The sequence below is a fragment of the Dendropsophus ebraccatus genome, chromosome 2, assembly GCF_027789765.1.
Source record: "Dendropsophus ebraccatus isolate aDenEbr1 chromosome 2, aDenEbr1.pat, whole genome shotgun sequence".
NCBI classification, from domain to species: domain Eukaryota; kingdom Metazoa; phylum Chordata; class Amphibia; order Anura; family Hylidae; genus Dendropsophus; species Dendropsophus ebraccatus.
In genome coordinates, this window is record NC_091455.1 from 165,991,121 (window position 1) to 166,008,922 (window position 17,802).

Here is a 17,802-nt window from a genome sequence, read left to right on the forward strand (position 1 = left end):
GTTAGACATAACAGCAGAGGGAGACAACTGCAAAAAAAGTGCATCCTCCCCTCCCCAGTAGTTACTGCAGTCCAGCCCCTGCCCCTATTCTCCTCTTTCATCAGGTCAAAATATAACCAGAGGAAGAGAAGAATAATCATTAAAATGCCTTGTTTGCTTCTTTATAAAAAATATAATAAAAAAATAATAATCTTATTCCTACTACCCAACTGGTGTCTCCGTGTGACTCGTGAACGAGTGTTAGCCTAGGATTCCACTAACTTTGTATCTCTAGACATATATCAGCATATATTTTGAACTGTAAACTATAGCAGCACTTTGTAGGAACTGTAAAGTTATAAAAGTACCTTGAGGGGGTTGTCCAGGGAAGAGAAGATGGCTTAGACCTTTTCCCCCTGGCAATTACTTCCTCTCAATTCACATCTCTGAAGTGTCCCTTCCAAGGCGTGGGGGATAGGTTTAGGCCCCCACCCTTAGTACCCCACATGGTGGTTAAATTGCCCCCCCGCAATAGCCTCTTGATTAAAGAGTTGGCTGAATTTACCTTTCTTGCTCACCTTTTCTGGCTCCTCTGGTCGCAGGATGCACTTGGCATAGGAATCGAGTGGGATGATGTGACCACTGCCTGCCAACTAGAAGAGAATAATATTGGCAAAACTGTGCAAACTTCTATGTTCAGATTTACTGCAGCTAAAAGCAATTTGTTAATGGATGCACCGTATTGCTGGTAAAACTGTGGCCTTGAAACTGTGCTGTTTATATTGTGCACTTTTATAGGTTGCATGCTTTAGGTTTACTGATTCTTTAAAATAAATGTTCCTTTGTAAACCAGTTACATTTAAGCAACTATTTCCCCTGTAAATCAATTCGTCTACAGAGTTTGCCGTTCTGCCGTACAGCATCAGATCTTTATGTCATGCAATTTTGGAAAAAGAAACCCTAGCTTATTAAATGATTTTCTTGGAACATTACTTATATAGTGTGTAGACTGTTCCAACTCAAATGCGTTCTGTAGACACATATTTTGGTTTTCCTTTATTTCACTAAAAGTTGTACAGCTAAGAATTGTGGCGTCTGTCCTGCAGGACCATACAATCACCTTATGACATTATGAATTCCACAGGTAAATAGCATCTTATGAAGAGTTACAATACCACATACTGGACACACACACAATGAATGGCCACTGTATTATAGACATGTAGTAGTGCATGGAACCTTGGGTCTTCAGAACCTCAGCAGTTTATCATGACAAAGGCACCACTGAATGTTGAAGTCATTTTACAGATATCCAGGTTCCATACAGAATCGCTTCGTTAGCCTGGCAATCTGCTTATCAATGTACTGTTTTTGAAGTCCATGCCGCTTCGTGCTGCTCCACGAAGTGCCTGGAAAAGTTGCATTTAGTCCTGAGAAACTTCTTGGCATCTGACTGATAAGCAGATCGTCAAGCTAACAAAGCGATCAGCTTTGTTTGTACTGTTAGGCTATGTTTACACTTTGTATGGAACTGGCCGGTCACAGAATGGCCGGTCTCAGAAAAGATCATCCCGACCGGTACTGCGGTACCATATGATCTTTGATCTTTACAGTCTCTGAATTCGGATGCGGGCGCATCCATGCGCGCCCCCATCCGAATTCCCCGCAGCACGTAATGGAGTTTGTGGCCGGAGCTGCACGCTCCATTGTGTGAACTGACAGGGTTTTCTGCGGCCGCTATTCATTAAATAGCAGCCGCAGAAAACTGACATGTCAGTTTCTTGCGGCGCCGCTAGGGATCCCGGCCGGAGTGTATACTATGTGTATACACTCCGGCCGGGATTCCTTAGAAGGTACCACTACTTCAGTACCGTAGAAATCACGGCCGTTGTTACAACGGCCATGATTACTACGTAACTTACGTAGTGGGACCATGGCCTTAGGCTACGTTCCCACACATTATTTTTGCTCAGTATTTTGGTCAGTATTTTGCAACCAAAACCAGGAGTGGATTGAAAACATAGAAAGGCTATGTTCACACACTGTTGAAATTTTGTGGATGGCCGTCATTTTATGGCAAATAATGGCCCTTTATTTAAAACAACTGCCATCATTTGCCATTTAATGATGGTCATCAACTAAATTTCAACAGTGCGTGAACATAGCCTTTCTATGTTTTCACTCCTGATTTTGGTTACAAAATACTGACCAAAATACTTAGCAAAAATACTGTGTGTGAACTTAGATCTCATCTCTAGTAGCTTTCTATATTTACGGTATATAATTTTGTAAAGTCTTCAGACCTTTCACATGTTTCACATTTTGTTTTGTAGCTTTGTGCTAAAATAAAAAAAAACTAATAATCACATTAAAGTCTTTGGGAAGTTAAAGTCTCCCCACAATAAAAATCTGTTTGGAAAAAAAAAAAGTCTTTGGGAAAAGCCTCCATTAGTGCACATACTGGCCCAAATGTATCAGTCTGTATGAGATGAAAATCTGAGGGGCATTTCATTTTTTTAAATATATTTTCGTTTTTTAGTATTCAGACTTGTATGTAAAATTCTGTATTTTGCTCTTCCATTTTAGAATCCTAGAGACATTTAGCAGTTCCTCCAGTAAAACACAGCTGAAGACCATTTTGATGCCCACATAGTAGAAGCTTATTATGGGGATTATGGTCATGAATGCCTAGGTAAGTGTTAATTGAATACATTTGCATGGAAAAAGTAGTAGTAGATATACTCTCAGAATTATATCTATATCTGTCTACATGGAAATTGTATTTATTGTATTGTGTTCCTTTTGGGTTCTTTCATTGTATCCTTCACATGGACACCTTAGCCTATAATGGATATAAAGAAGTGTTCCATTTATGTTTGCTGTTATTGAAATTGCATGTGCTTTAGAATTCTTTTATCTACCTACTGTATACTGTACCTAGAATGATGATTTTGCTGTGCATGGTGCAGTGTCAGAGCAATAAAGAATTTAACTTACCAAGTTACTTTTTATTTTAATAACATAGCGCCCAGAGGAGCATACACTGATTCTAAAATATATTCAATTACATAGAAAATTTGTATTAATATTAATAATTGGATGTGAGCCACTCTTGTATGATAAAACACAAAATCTGGATTCTTCTACTGAAACTTAAAATGAACTTTCCATGACAAGACTTTCATGCTGCAAAGCTGGTCATTCACCACTCCTCCATCAAGTTGGAAGCAGCGTTATATTGTTTATTATTAGTAAATAGAGTTCAGCAAAGAGGTTGAATTGTTTGGTTTTGGCAACATTCTCCACTCAACTGTATTAGTAAAGTCATAGGTGTCATAAAATCCCAATGAGGAGCAACAAACTATTAATTGGGATATGTTTTGTTGGTCATTCCAATGGAATTAAATTTACTTGTTTGATAGAAATTTTGCAAAGCCAGGGGGTCCCGCAGATGAAGGTTCACTGATACTGTTAATAGTAATATTCATCTTGAACGTGTATGGGGTATAATGTTTGTATAGGGAAGCTTTGGGTCTAGTGGATTTTTTTGGATAATTTAGTGGCACTTTGCATTTGCACTTTATGCTAGATTGTATAATTAGGACCCTATATTCAAATTAGTTTGTATGTGTATAGCCTACATAATGAATTTTGTTTGTGGGACTGTAGTAAATGTGACTTTGTTAGCATTAGACACATCCTCCGGAACAGCCACTATATTTTAATGTATGGTTCTGCTGTAATAATGTGTTTTATGTGATATTGCATTATGTGTACAACCAAAGTGCTGTTAATACAGAGTTTCTTTAGGATATTCATTTCAGCAGTTTTAGTTACTGGCATTGAAACAGGAATATTATAAAGTGTGTTAGTATGTTTAATATTGCTGTTTTATATTTTTATTCGTTATATACTTAACATTTCTATAATTAATTGTGATGAGCAAATAGTGAAATATTCGAATATTTGATATTTGTACGAATATCGAATATTCGAATTTTCGATTGAATATTCAATCCCATTTAAGTCAATTTGATTATTGAAAAACATCTATTCGACCACTTGGAGGTAAAAACCGGAAGCTGGGGGATTTGAACGCTTATTGAATATTTATTGAATATTTGGCAAACTATTCGATAATATTTGATAGATCGAATACCTTACTATTCGATCGAACAGTATTTGCTCATCACTATTAATTAATGTATATTGGTAAAAATACAAAGGTATTCATCTCTCTAATCTTTGGTTGCCTTCTTCCTCTGTTAATACATATGCTACATATATATATATATATATATATATATACATACAGTGGTACCTTGGTTTAAGAGTAACTTGGTTTAAGAGCTCACAGTTTTTCAAAATTGTGACTTGGTTTAAGAGCATCGCTTTGGTTTAAGAGCTCCCTGTACTGGGTGGGAGCGTGAGTTAGGGAGGGGCATGGTCTGTATAGGAGGGTCTACAGCGCTGTACTCTGACCCAGGAAGTCTCCCTCACCTTCCAAATAATAGCAGATCCACTTCAGGCTGGGGCTTGCGTCCGGGGACAGGACTGTGTAGGTAATCTCTTCATAGCTGTAACCCCTGTCTCCTCGGACAGAGAGTGCTGCTATACTGTGCCCACATATTCCTATGCTGAAAAAAACACCCCTTCCCCATTGCTGTCATGTGACCTCTGACAGCTTTCCTGCTTCTCTATTCTAGCCCGTTGTACTACGCTACTGCATTATGGGGATCTGCATCTCCATCCTGTATCTACAAACTGCTGCTGTGTTATCAGGGTTATGCAGTTACTATACATTATACATCACATGCTGATTGTTATATTATACAGTAACTGATAATATCACATATTCTGCTGTTTCTGAATGTTTGTTTCGTCTGTTTTACATGTTATTCAGAATAATAAATCATTATTTTTGGGGTGTGGAACCAATTATCTGCATTTCAATGATTTCTTAAGGGAAAATTTGCTTTGGTTTAAGAGTGGATTTGGATTACAAGCACAGTCCCAAAACCAATTATGCTCGTAATCCAAGGCACCACTGTATATATGTTTGACTATTTATATGTAAGGACTGTTAAATACTTCTGTACATCCAGTTACACCTGTAGACCATGAACCATGTGGTCCTGGGCTTTAAATCTTTACCATTGTAAATGCATTGTGCAAGATTAGAGTTCCTGTATTCTAGCAGGAACAAGTAGGACGTCCAGCTGTCATTTTACATAGTTACATAGTTACATAGTTAATACGGTTGAAAAAAGACACATGTCCATCAAGTTCAACCAAGGAGGGGATGGATACAGGGAAGGGGGAGGGGTGATAGGTTCTATACACATGCATCTATATTATTTTGGTCTAAGAACTTGTCTAGCCCTGTTTTGAAGCCCTCTACTGTTTTTGCTGTGACCAGATCCTGTGGTAGACTGTTCCACAGATTCACAGTTCTCATGGTAAAGAAGACTTGTCGCCTCCGGAGATTGAACCTTTTTTTCTCCAGGCGGAGGCAGTGCCCTCTTGTCCTTTGAGGGGGTTTTACCTGGAACATCTTTTCCCCATATCTCTTGTCGGGGCCATTTATATATTTAAATAAGTTAATCATATCTCCCCTTAAACGTCTCTTCTCCAGACTAAACAAATGTAATTCTTTTAATCTCTCCTCATAACTAAGATGCTCCATTCCCCTTATTAGTTTAGTTGCCCGTCTTTGTAGCCTCTCCAGCTCTAGAACATCCTTTTTATGAATCGGGTTCCAAAACTGGACGGCATACTCCAGAAACTGGACGGCATACTCCAGATGGGGCCGCACCAAAGCTTTATAAAGCGGTAATATTATATCCCTGTCCCGAGAGTCCATGCCTTTTTTAATGCATGACAATATCCTGCTGGCCTTAGAAGCCACTGACTGACATTGTGTGCTGTTCTGTAGTCTATTATCTACAAGTATACCCAGATCCTTCTCCATCAGTGACTCTCCCAGAGTAACTCCCCCCAGGACATATGATGCATGCGGGTTATTAGTACCCAGGTGCATAACTTTACATTTATCCACATTGAACCTCATATAACCTCAAATAAATAAAAGAGGTATAAAGTGAAAGGAATATTATAAATATATATAAAGAGGCATGCAGTGTTGTGGCTAGGCCTGCTAATGCAAAATGTCACCCTCTAATTGAAAAAAAATAGTATTATGGCCACTCTATGCCCCCATATAGTAAACAAGCCCCCTCTAGGCCCCCATATAGTATAGGAGGTAATCTTTGTGCACCCATATTGTACTTAGGTCCTGTTTGGATCCATGTAGGTAGCCTCCCCTTCTTCGGTTGTTAGCCTGCACAGTAAGTAAAATCCTTAGACTCCTCAATGTACCTATCTTCCTCCATGGACCTATCTTTTTTATGTAAAAAAAGACATTGTGGGAACATTGCCTAAGAAAGATGACTGGGTCGATGGTATCTACTGATGCCAATAAAGGAAATGTTTGGTGACAGTTTTTTAATTTGACCTTTAGTGTTTAGATGGGGAAACTAGATGGAGCGACATAATAGAGATTAGCACTAATGATGACGCAACCCCCCCCCACACACACACACACACACACACATACACACACACTTTTTTTATTCATTTATTATTTTTTATTCTCCTATTGAGAAAAAAAGCGTTCTACTAAAAAGACCTTGCTGTATTGTTATGAAGCCATGACCAGAATTTACCTATGCTTATTCTGTGTATATTTTGTCTTCATTAGTTATCAGAAATGACTCATAAATCACTGTTTAATTGCTCAGAACTAATTATTTTGTATTCATTCAGTAGCTTTCATGTTTTTTAATCTTACTATAAATCTGTGCACAGTATGCACACTTCTCATGATGAACAATTTGCATTCTCATTAATAACCTTTGTTATATTCGTCTGATTTGATTAAAGTTAAGATTTAAACTGATTACAACCACTCAATTTTGCATAGAAAAGTGGTCTTCTGGGGTTTCTGGTTTTCTTAAAGAAATCAGTGTGCATAATATATGGTGGAATTATAAACTTTCACAGGAAATCTGGTATGGACAAGGAGGACATCTTCTAAAAAGGTTGTTACAAACTTACCTTCCTTCCAACCTAGCTCCCACAGCTGTCCCGACCTCCATGTGGTTCTGTAGGGAGCAGAACTCTGTCACCCAGAGCACCCAATCAGTTGCAGGGTCACAGGCCAATTAAGGCCCTATTCCACAGTAATGATAATCGGCCGGATCGGCCCGATTCGGCCGATTATCGTTCAGTGAAAGAGAGAACGATCAGCCGATGATCGTGTCATCGGCTGATCGTTCATTTAGGGCCAGACCTAAAATCATCGTTCCCCCACCGCGCATCGCTACGTTTGAATAGCGGTGCTCGGCGGGCGACCGACGATTTGAGAAGCAGCAGCATCATACATTACCTGTCCAGGCTTCTTCTCTGCGCTGTCTTCATCCCCGGGTCCCACGCTCTCTATCTTCAGAATGGCCGGTCAGCTGACGGAGCGCTCAGCCAATCACAGGCTGGGACCGCCGCGGCCTGTGATTGGCTGAGTGTGGCCTGTCAGCTGACCGGTTATTCTGAAGATAGAGAGCGCGGGACCCGGGGATGAAGACAGTGTGGAGAAGAAGCCTGGACAGGTAATGTATGATGCTGCAAGGGCTGCAAGGACATCGGTTACAGACCCAGTGAGGAATGCACTCTTAAAATTCATATTACATTTTCCCATTTATTTTTGTATCCATTGCTTTAGGTTTTTTTGTACCATAACAAGGTCACTTAAACCAATGGGAAGAGGGTCTAGGAACTCCCATTCTGAAAACAAATTTAATTTACCTTATCATTAATTGTGGCTTCATCTTTTACAGCAGCATCATATGACAGGGACACCCAAAATGAAAAAAAAAACAGCATGACTGTGAAAATGCAAATTTTTACTTTTCACTCTTACTTTGCAGTTATTCCTGTGAAATGCCCAAAGGGTTAAAAAAAACTCTGTGTGACTGTAGATTTGAATACTTGAAAGGGTGAAGATTTCAGTATGGGGTTTCTAGTAGGCCTCCAAAATATACTCCAAAACTGAACTGGTGCCTAAAGAATTTCTCAGTTTGAAATTTTCAAGAAAAATTAGAAAATTGCTACTAAACATTAACGGCCTCTGTCATCCTAAAAAAGTAAAAGCATGTTCACCAAATGCTGTTATTATAAATTAGACATGTTCTAGACATGAATTAATAAATAATTTATGTAGTATTACTATTTTCCTTATTGGCAGAGACTTTCAAATGTAGAGAAATGCTATTTTTTTCAATTTTTCACAACATTTTGAAATTTTTTCACAAAAAAATTCTAAAGTTATGAACCCAAATTTACCACTAACATAAAGTAGAATATGTCACGAAAAAAACAATCTTGGAATTACAAGGATTGGTTAAAGCATTCCAAAGTTATTGATGCTTAACCCCTTCCCCCAATATGACGTCCAGGGACGTCATGAAAAGCAGGGGCAGAATGCATCATGACGTCCCTGGACGTCATGCTTTCCCTGCCTCCCCCCTCTGTCCCTGGGTGAGATCGGGCAGCAGGAGGAGGCTGTGTCACACAGCATCCTCCTGCTGCCACTGCCCGGAGGGGAGCCGCGCTCCCCCCCGGGCAGTTAACCCCATAAACGCCGCGGTCAATGCGACCGCAGCGTCTATGGGGAGATTCAGTGTCCCCCGCCGATCGGGCGGCGGGGGGAGGCTGCAGAACGCTGCCTCCCCCCACCGCCACTCAGTCTGTGTCCCCCGGCCCCCTCCCCTCGTCCTCCGATACCGGCGGATCGCCGCTACTACCTCTTTAGCGGCGATCCGCCGGTACCGGGCATTACCGGCGCCGCCGATAGTTTTCATCTCCCCCCACCGTGAATCCACGGTGGGGGGAGATGAAAAATGTCCCCTCAGACCCCAGATCAGCCCCCCGATCACCCTCCCCGGGCGGCCATCAGATCCAAGATGGCCGCCCCCATCCCTGCTAACAAACGATGTTTGTTCGCAGGGATGGAAATGAATAAGTGATCAAAGCCCCATGCTCTCCGCCACCGGAGGTAGCGGAGAGCATGGGGCAGTGATCGGGGACCCCCCCGTGTGGTCCCGGAGCAGGCGATCGGCGGTATATACTATATACCGCCGATCGCCTGTTCCCAGTGCTGATCAGCACTTTTTATCCCCTGTCACCATAAATCATTGGTGACAGGGGATAAAAAGTGTCACCGTGCCCCCCCCCAAGTCGCCCCCCACCCCCCCAGTAACCCCCGTCCCCCAGTCACCCCCCCTTCCGCACATACGTTACCTGATCCACGGAGCTCCGTCCTCCTCGACGTCCAGGCTGATTCTGAAGTGCGCATGCGCTCCAGAATCAGTTAGCTCTGAAAATTTAAAGTGACAGAGACCAATTTGGTCTCTGTCACTGAACTATGATTACTGTGATAGAAAATATCACAGTAATCATAGTAATACAGTGAAAATTAATGTATAAAGTACAAAAAGTGAAAAACATACAAAAAAATAAAACACACACTTTTTATTATAGTAATAATTGCAGTTTACTCCCAGATTACCCCTAGCCCCCCCAAATTACCCGTAACCACCGCAGGTTGCCCATATCCGCCCCAGATTGCCCGTATCCACCCCAGATTGCCCGTAATCACCGCACGTTGCCTATAACCACCGCACGTTGCCCATAACCACCGCACGCTGCCCATAACCACCGCACGCTGCCCATAACCACCGCACGCTGCCACTAACCACCGCACGTTGCCACTAACCACCGCACGTTGCCACTAACCACCGCACGTTGCCTATAACCACCGGACGTTGCCTATAACCACCGGACGTTGCCTATAACCACCGCATGTTGCCTATAACCACCGCATGTTGCCTATAACCACCGCACGTTGCCCATAACCACCGCACGTTGCCACTAACCACCGCACGTTGCCACTAACCACCGCACGTTGCCCATAACCACCGCACGCTGCCCATAACCACCGCACATTGCCACTAACCACCGCACGTTGCCCATAACCACTGCACGTTGCCACTAACCACCGCACGTTGCCACTAACCACCGGACATTGCCTATAACCACCGGACATTGCCTATAACCACCGCATGTTGCCTATAACCACCGCATGTTGCCTATAACCACCGCATGTTGCCCATAACCACCGCACGTTGCCCATAACCACCGCACGTTGCCTGTAACCACCCCAAATTGCCAGTGAGCCCCTCCAGATGGTCCGTAATCAGCCCCGATTGCCCGTAACCCCGCATATTGCACGTAACCACCGCACGTTGCCTCTAACCACTGCACGTTGCCTCTAACTCACACACGTTGCCAGTGACCCCCTCCAGATTGCCGTAACCACCCAAAATTACATGTACCCACCCCTGATTACCTATAAGCACTTTCGTTTATCCGTAACCACCCCAGATTGTCTGTAACCACCCCATGTTGCCCGTAACCACCGCAGATTGTCTGTAACCCCCCCAGGTTGCCCCTAATCACATGTAATTCCCCCCAGATTGCCTCTGACCACCACACGTTGCCTCTGACCACCGCACGTTGCCTCTGACCACCGCACGTTGCCCCCGACCACCGCACGTTGCCCCCGACCACCGCACGTTGCCTCTGACCACCGCACGTTGCCTCTGACCACCGCACGTTGCCTCTGACCACCGCACGTTGCCTCCGACCACCGCACGTTGCCTCCGACCACCGCACGTTGCCTCCGACCACCGCACGTTGCCTCCGACCACCGCACGTTGCCTCCGACCACCGCACGTTGCCCCCGACCACCGCACGTTGCCTCCGACCACCGCACGTTGCCCCCGACCACCGCACGTTGCCCCCGACCACCGCACGTTGCCCCCGACCACCGCACGTTGCCCCCGACCACCGCACGTTACAGGTTCCCATCCCAGATTACCTATAAGCACTTCAGTTTATCCGTAACCACCCCAGGTTGCCCGTTACCACCCCACGTTGCCCGTTACCACCCCTCGTTGCCCGTAACCACCGCAGGTTGCCCGTAACCACCACAGATTATCCGTAACCACCCCACATTACCTGTAATCTCATTTTTTTTTTGTATTTTAGTAACTGCGCTATTCTAATAACCATTACTAGCTGCGGTTTTGCTCCAGCAAATTGGCGCTCCCTTTCTTCTGAGCCCTGCTGTGTGCCCATACAGTGGTTTATGCCCACATATGGGGTACCGTTGTACTCAGGAGAACCTGCGTTACAGATTTTGGGGTACATTTTTTCTCCCATTCCTCGTGAAATTGAGAAATTTTAAACTAAACGAACATATATTGGAAAAATTCGAGTTTTTCATTTTTACTGTCTTATTTTGAATACTTTCCTCTAATACCTGTGGGGTCAAACCGCTCACTGCACCCCAAGATGAATTCTTTGAACGGTGTACTTTCCTAAATGGGGTGACTTTTGGGGGGGTTCTATTCTGCTGACACTACAGGGGCACTGCAAACGCACCTGGCGCTCAGAAACTTCTTCGGAAAAATCTGCACTGAAAATGCTAATTGGCGCTCCTTCCCTTCTGAGCCCGGCTGGGTGCCCATACAGTGGTTTATGCCCACATATGGGGTACCGTTCTACTCAGGGGAACCTGCGTTACAGATTTGGTCATGCAGCTTCTCTCCTGTTCCTCGTGAAATTGAGAAATTTCAAACTAAACAAACATATTATTGGAAAAATTCAAGTTTTTCAATTTTACTGTCTTATTTTGAATACTTTCCTCTAATATCTGTGGGGTCAAAATGGTCACCACACCCCAAGATGAATTCTTTGAGGGGTGCACTTTCCAAAATGGGGTGACTTATGGGGGGGTTCTCTTCTGCGGACACTACAGGGGCTCTGCAAACGCACCTGGGGCTCAGAAACTTCTTCAGCAAAATCTGAACTGAAAATGCTAATTGGCGCTCCCTTCCTTCTGAGCCCTCCTGTGTGCCCATACAGTGGTTTATGCCCCCATATGGGGTACCGTTGTACTCAGGAGAACCTGCGTTACAAATTTTGGGGTGCGGATTCTCTCATGTTCCTTGTGAAATTGAGAAATTTTAAACTAAACGAACATATTATTGGAAAAATTCGAGTTTTTCATTTTTACTGTCTAATTTTAAATACTTTCCTCTAATACCTGTGGGGTCAAAATGGTCACCACACCCCAAGATGAATTCTTTGAGGGGTGTACTTTCCAAAATGGGGTGACTTTTGGGGGGGTTCTCTTCTACGGGCACTACATGGGCGCTGCAAACGCACCTGGCGCTCAGAAACTTCTTCAGCAAAATCTGCACTGAAAATGCTAATTGGCGCTCCTTCCCTTCTGAGCCCCGCTGTGTGCCCATACAGTGGTTTACGCCCACATATGGGGTACCGTTGTACTCAAGAGAACCTGTGTTACAAATTGTGGGGTGCAGATTCTCTCTTGTTCCTTTTGGAAAGGAGAAACTTTAATCTAAACATATATATTATTGGAAAATTAAAATTTTCGATTTCTTTAAGGCCTAATTGTGAATACTTTCCTCCAGCCCCTGTAGGGTTAAAATGCTCATTATACCCCTAGATTAATTCTTTAAGGTGTCTAGTTTCCAAAATGGGGTCACTTATGGGGTTTTACAGCATACAAGCCTCCTAAATCAACTTAAAAAAAGAACTGGTCCCTAAAAAAAAATCAGTTTTGGAAACTTTCACAAAATGTGATAATTTGCTAATAAATTTCTAAGCCCCATAACAGCCTAAAAAAGTAAAATATGTTTCCCAAATTATGCCAGAATAAAGAGGACATATTGGTAATGTGATTTAGTAACTAATTTATGTGCTATGACTTCCTTTTTTAGAAGCAGAGAATTTCAGAAGTTCATAAAATGCAAAATTTTTAAATTTTTCATGATATTTTGATGTTTTTCACAAAAAACACACAAAGTAGTGACCAAATTTTGCCACTAATATAAAGTGCCATATGTGACAAAAAAACAATCTCAGAATCGCTAGCATACGTTAAAGCATCGCTGAGCTATAAGCGCATAAAGTGAGACAGGTCAGATTTTGAAAAATGAGCCTGGTCATTAAGGCCAAAACAGGCTGCGGAGGCAAGGGGTTAAAGTGACACATGTCATATTCGAAAAATTTTACCGTGTCATAAACGCCAAAACTGGCTGCGTCCCCTAAGGGCTAACACAAACCTTAAGAAACACTTAATACATAATGCCATATAAAGCAATATAAATCAGCAGTAACACATTGGTTCCATATATATATATGGCCCTTTAAATCCAGCCACAAACTTCATGTGCCATTTTTCTGCCCACAGCAATCCTCCACCATATGTGACAATCTGGGGGTTACTCACTTGCTGGGATCGCCATCTCCTGGGCCTGAGACGGTTGGCACATCAACAATTGCAGTCTAGTCAGTGCTGTATACTTTATACTGACCTCAGTCAGCTTTATTTATCCGTTCAAAGAAAAACACAAGACATAGGCAACACTGCCAATAAAATAAAACCTAGGCCGTCTAGCCACTGACTAACACCACAGCTTCCCTAGCTGTCACCTATGAGCCTAATGCTCAATATCACCAGCTCCACTGGTCTCACCCAGACTTGTCTGCAGCTCCCACAGGCCTAGCACTGCCTGTGTTCTCCCACCCTGGGAGTCCTGGGAGCCATCACCTGGGAAGCTCTGGAGTCTCTAATAGATCCACCAGGTGGTATCAGAGCCTCATTAGCTCTAGGGCTGGAGTGGAGTATCTGGACCAGGAGCTCCACCTGAGCTCCAATTCCCACTCCAGAGGCATAGAACTGCCTCTTACAGCCCCACCATGCCACATATCCTCCCCCCCTGACAAAGGCCGTAGGACTTGTCACTTTATTAACACCCCCTCCTGGGTCAAAGGGTAACATGTGACACCATTCATGACTTATTTTCTTTTTCTGGGGACACACCACACACTTTTCATGAGGTTTTTGTTTCCCCCGCATTTTCCATAAAACAGAAACACCGTACCCCACTTTCTCCCTTTGCCGTTCATCTCTTTCATAACCATGTCCATTAGAGGAGACATACATAGGACGGCTGTACTGAGAACCACTCTCAGCAGGCACACAGTCTTCATTCTCAGCAGGCACACAGTCTTCACTTCCATATGCTATTTGGGTTCCCTTATTGTTAACCTTTAGGTTGTTCCCCTTGGTATCATGGAGCCTCTCGTTTCCAGCTACATTGGACAGTACTGTATGAGCCACATACGGTTCAGACATTGACTGATAGGTCTCACTACCTCTCACTTCAGACAGGGCAACATACAGACCGCATCCACTTTCAGGTTTCACAGTGAAAGTCTTCCCATCAGCTCCTTCTTGCACATCTGTGTACTGAGGACTCAGTTCCTCCAAAGTTACTTCTTCACCATTTATATCAGCCTCAGCAACTTCAAGACTCCCTGTAAGAGGCACTAGCTCCTCAACCTGACCTTCTCTGGCCACCATCTCATCACCTGCTACTTGAGGCATGTTCACATTTGCCACAGGAACAGCTTCTGGTGGCTCTTCTACTACTGTGTGACCACCACTAACATCACTGGATGCATCCCTCAGGTCTATCTTGCTCTGCAGTGTAACACAATCATCCACACCAGGCTTACTGTCATAGACATAGGGGGCGCTCTCAGACAAGCCACGTGCATACGGCTTCCTACCAGGCCAAGCACACCTGGCTATCTTCATGCAATATTTCTGTCTACAACCATGTTCACACTGGTCACTTTTTACCCTTCTTTTCTTTCTGTGATACTTGTTGGACAGCAGGCTAGCACAGCTGTGATGGAAGACCTTATTACTGCAGCCGCACTTCTTGCCTTGCTCACTGTAAGGACGCAGTGTAGGTGTGAGAATACACAACACATTTTCACTATGTTTCCACACCACATGCATTCTCACTGCACCACGCTGGGAAAAATGTGCCCCACAAACCCAGCAGACATACCGCTTACTGCCACAGTCACTTCTCACATGCTGTTTGACTTTGTAGGCGACTCTCCTGGCATAATGCAAACCCATAGGTTTGTCAACAGTCTGCTCACCCTCCTTCTTATCATCTGCAGCAGATATCTGGTTGCCACTAGCAACCACATTGGCCTCACTTGTGTCAGTAAAGGCCACCAAACTCTCCATATTGTTTTCAGCCACAGCACATGCATCCCATGCAATACTCTGGTCCTTACACACCATGACCTCTAGGGGCAGCACAGCACCTTCATCACATGCAATCTTCTCGTCATTACACATCATGACCTTTAGGGGCACACTAGAGCTAATCCCCTTGACTGCTTTCTCTGCTTTAGAGGTTAGTTCACACTCTGCATTCACTAGAACTAACTCTGTAGCACACCCATCATTTACCTGCTCCGGTTGTGTGACATAGTTATGGGTTAAATGCATGCCATGTTAGGCAGCAAATCTGACATTACCTTACTGCTATCACATAACTGCTGGGTGACATTACTGCTATCACATAACTGCTGGGTGACATTACTGCTATCACATAACTGCTGGGTGACATTACTACTATCACATAACTGCTGGGTGACATTACTGCTATCACATAACTGCTGGGTGACATTTTCAATAAACATTGCATGCAATACATTATCATTAAGTTCATCTGACTTTTCAAGTCCATGTTCAGACTGTGCAATAATTTCATCAGACATCAGGATGGTCTTGTCAGCCACAGGATTCTTCTCCTCACTTGGTAGCATTGCTGAACATTTGGACTTATTTTGGTCACAGTTCACACAGTCAGACAGTGAGGCTCCACCCACTGGTAACTCTGGGACGTGTGTATATGGTTCTCCTGGCTCCTCCCCCTTAGGCAGTTGTACGGCACAATTTACAGGGGACTCTCCCTCCCACAACTGCCAGAAATAAGGAAAGTCTCTGCCAAGTATGAACTCCACCTCAAGCTCCGCGCAGACCTCCAGCACATGATTTACTGTCCCTTAACAAGTTTTAAAGTCAATTAGAATAGTCTTACCATATGGCTCTGGTCAACTCTTCACGAACAATATAATATCCGGGTGGACCCTGGACCCCTCCTGGCGACAATCAGACAAGGAAGCACCTGGGACCCTGGCACAGCAACCACTTGGCTTGGACCCCTGTGCTTTCTGGTTGGCAGCCTCCTGCAGTGCAGTGCGGGTATTTGGACACCAGCTCTGTGTAGCAGTACATGCACTTTGTACAGAAGCTTGCTTATCCAATGTCCTTTGCAGTTGGGCCTCAACAGCCTCCCGCTCTGCTTCAAACTGCGCAGAGTTATGACCCATCTGTTTGGCCATGTCTTCACGGCGCTGTATGTCCCATATGCGTCTGACATAGTCCTCTGCTAGACCCATGGCAGCAATATTCTTTATGCAGCAGAAACACCAGCTTCAAACATAAGCAAAACTGGCCTTATCCAGACAAGACAGTCTCTGTCTCTCTCCACAGCAACACAGTCTCTGTATGTCTCTCTCCACAGAGACTCAATCTCTCAAGGCTTCTGGCCCTTTAAATCCAGCAGAAACACAGTCTCTGTATATCTCTTGCTCCACAGAGACACAACCTCTTATAAGGCTTCTGGCCCTTTAAATCCAGCCACAAACTTCATGTGCCATTTTTCTGCCCACAGCAATCCTCCACCATATGTGACAATCTGGGGGTTACTCACTTGCTGGGATCGCCATCTCCTGGGCCTGAGACGGTTGGCACATCACCAATTGCAGTGCAGTCAGTGCTGTATGCTTTATACTGACCTCAGTCAGCTTTATTTATCCGTTCAAAGAAAAACACAAGACATAGGCAACACTGCCAATAAAATAAAACCTAGGCCGTCTAGCCACTGACTAACACCACAGCTTAACTAGCTGCACTTATGAGCCTAATGCTCAATATCTCCAGCTCCACTGGTCTCACCCAGACTTGTCTGCAGCTCCCACAGGCCTAGCACTGCCTGTGTTCTCCCACCCTGGGAGCCATCACCTGGGAAGCTCTGAAGTCTCTAATAGATCCACCAGGTGGTTTCAGAGCCTCATCAGCTCTAAGGCTGGAGTGGAGTATCTGGACCAGGAGCTTCACCTGAACTCCAATTCCCACTCCAGAGGCACAGAACTGCCTCTTACAGCCCCACCATGCCACAATATATATATATATATATATATATATATATATATATATATAAAATAAATACCAGGTTTGTCTGTATTAACATATAGGGGGCTGACATCCAGACACTGCTTTTAATCTCGTCCTCTCATAAAAATATATTCAATATACAACTATAAATCCTTGTACATTGAACTAAAGTGAGAGAATGCTTAGAGTAAAGCCCCTATTATATAGCAATTTCTGGGAGCAAGATAATGGGCCATAATTGGCAAAATCTGGCTGATAATCTCTTCGTGTAATAGGGCCCTAAGCTAAAACCGTTGTGTCTCCACTCATTATCGTAAGCTGCTCTCCTTGATATGTCTGTTTTAACATATACTTGTATTCTTCATGAAATAATATTTCTGAGGCCTCTTTTCTTAGACATTTTGCATTGTGGCATTCCTTTGTTATTCTGTTTTGAGATTTTTGAATAAATTGACAACTGGGTGTTATCAGTAGTGAGTAGTATGTCCTTACACATTATAATACATTAGGATATCAGTACTGACAATGGTAGACTGTGAGGCATATTCCTTTGACTAGGGTAATAG

General features: G+C 43.6%; 1 protein-coding gene across 2 annotated transcripts in view; it reads left to right on the forward strand.

The window, feature by feature from the left end:
• THRB (thyroid hormone receptor beta) overlaps positions 1–17,802 on the forward strand; it is a 259,592-nt gene that overhangs the window by 64,113 nt on the left and 177,677 nt on the right. For both annotated transcript variants that reach the window (XM_069958677.1, XM_069958678.1), the window contains one exon: positions 2,566–2,671. The gene's annotated coding sequence lies outside the window, so the exon portion shown is untranslated. The remainder of the gene's footprint in view (positions 1–2,565; positions 2,672–17,802) is intronic.